The sequence below is a fragment of the Tupaia chinensis genome, unplaced genomic scaffold, assembly GCF_000334495.1.
Source record: "Tupaia chinensis unplaced genomic scaffold, TupChi_1.0 Scaffold000386_1, whole genome shotgun sequence".
In the NCBI taxonomy this organism is placed as follows: Eukaryota; Metazoa; Chordata; class Mammalia; order Scandentia; family Tupaiidae; genus Tupaia; species Tupaia belangeri.
In genome coordinates, this window is record NW_006159888.1 from 1707703 (window position 1) to 1709990 (window position 2288).

Here is a 2288-nt window from a genome sequence, read left to right on the forward strand (position 1 = left end):
TCTGTCTAAGAGTCACAGATGGTTAAGAGCCCCAGAACCCTGGACTCCAGATCTGTCCTCCTCCCATCCCAGGGAGGAAGCTGCTGGCTTCAGAGTGAAGTGACCCACCCTGGCAGTGCTGCCTGGTCATGCCAGGCTTAGCAAAGTTGAGAGGAATCTCCCAGACTTGCATGACCAGAGAAAACTTGGTCATTATCAGCACCACTTATTGATGATTATGCCTAGGAGCAGAGTTTGGAGGCAGATACATACATATATATATATTTAAGACCTTTATTAACAGGTGCTTACAGTTCATTGACTTTTTTGAAAAAATCGAGTTGTAAACTTTTATTACAAATTAAAAATGAAGTTCTTAAAAATCTCAACTTGACCTGTATGAAACAATTTTAAAAACTTTAAATGTGTGTTGAGAAAAACTAGGCTTTTTTATAAAACACATTTGTCATTACCAAAAAGAGATATCTTTAGGTAAAAATAATAAAAACCACATGCTGCATAGATAATGCAGAGAGTTCTGGTTATCTGATCAGTGGGCAAAAAGCAAGTATTTAAAATCTTTGGCTCGAATCTTTTGTTCATTTCTTATTGCTGGAATTTCATATTCACTTATCGCTGAATGACTAAACCGGAAGACTGTAGAGATGGTAAACCAGCATCTTACTTAGCCCTGCCCTGCTCAGCCTCAGGAGTGGACGAATTTTTAGCTGGTGGATCATCTCTTTTTGTCTCTTTGCCGTCATGTGGTTTAGGGTTCTCTGGGCGTCTGAGTTGGTTATTGATGCTGTGCTCTGCCGAGGCTGAGGTGGCTGCTGAGCTTGGGTCTCATCTCCTTGATTTTCCTTATCCTCTGCATTGTCGTCCTCTCTGGGTGTCTTTGGCAAGGAGGGCCCCTGAGAAAACATGGTGTGTAAACCCAGATACATATTCTGCCTCACTGGTCTGCCTTGTTCTCCTGCATCCTGGTTGTCAGCACCCTCCAGCACTTTTCCCTGCACAGGAGGGTGGGAGTACTGTGATCAAAGCCCATAGGGTCCCTGCATGTAGTAAGGGTTGAAACTTTGCCTGCGGTAGGGCCGTCCTTGTTGGGCCTGGCCTTCGGGAGCGCTTTCCAGTCCTGATCCCTCGTTCTTTTCCCCACTCTCACTATTCTGGTAATTTTGCTGGTAATTGTGTGGAGGACCCCTAAGACATGGATAGTGTCTACCATAGTTATGGTCTGCTGCATATTTTCTGCCTTGAATTGGAACTCTACTAGGGCCTGTAACATCTGCTTCCTCCGCACCCTTTACTCTGTCAGTGACATCAGACTCCATGGTCCCTCTATCTCCTACACTGCGAAGGCACTTCCTGGGATGTTCTTTTTTTTTTTTAAGAGGCTTTTTGCTTTAGGGCGCGTGCTCTTGCCAGACAGACGGAGAGAGACAGAGAGACAGAAAGCGAGAAATCCCCTCCCAGGAGGGATGGCCACGCCACAATCCCTTCTCCTCCATTCTCCTCTCGGGATCTTGGGCACACATGCACATGTGCCCAGCGTGAGTTTAAGTCGCCGGGTCCGGGCCTCAAACCATGGTTGACTACGTGGGAGTCCAGCGACATAGCCATTACGCTAACTGCTTGTCCCGGGATGTTCTTCTTTATGGCAGTCTGGTGTACAAATACATCTCCCTTGGTGTCACTCCTATTAATGAAACCATATCTATTTCTTACATTGAACCATTTTACTGTTCCCAAAACCTTCCTTGCAATGACCTTCTTGTCCCTGTAGGCAGGCGCCACTGATTTGAGGCCGCTGGGGCGCAACTCCCTGCCCTGCTGAGGGTGGTGCTGGGCTTGGTGTTGGCAGCCCTGAGGGGCGGGGCTGGCTGGCAGCTGCTAGGTCTCGGCCTTGCTGCTCATGGTTACCATCGTGGTGACAGGGGTGGCTAAGGTAGCTGCGGCTCCTCCAGGGATGTGATGGTAACTAGGCCGGCACAGTGGGGCTGCTCAGGGCTCTCTGGGGTTCTCTCTCTGCTCCTGCTACCGACGGAATTACTAGGAGGATTTTTTAGAACAAAAACTAAACAGAAGATTTTTTTAAACAATAGGAAGATGAATGGAGAGTGGCAGCAGGCACACTTGAGTGAACCTGTGTTGAGTTACTAGGCATTAATCCTCCCATTAAGTCATGTAACAACCATCAGCCAGTGGGGCTGAGGGTCTGCTTCTGTTCTGCCAGTCAGGATTTTGCTGCAGTCAGGGTCTTGGTTGTTCTCACTCAGGCAGGTTGGTCCTGCCCTGAGGTCCTT

The 2288-nt window shown here is 47.8% G+C and overlaps 1 pseudogene; it reads right to left on the bottom strand.

Annotated features, from left to right (window-relative positions):
* Positions 1–660: 660 nt before the first annotated feature.
* LOC102474836 (nuclease-sensitive element-binding protein 1-like) lies at positions 661–1899 on the bottom strand (annotated as a pseudogene).
* Positions 1900–2288: the final 389 nt, after the last annotated feature.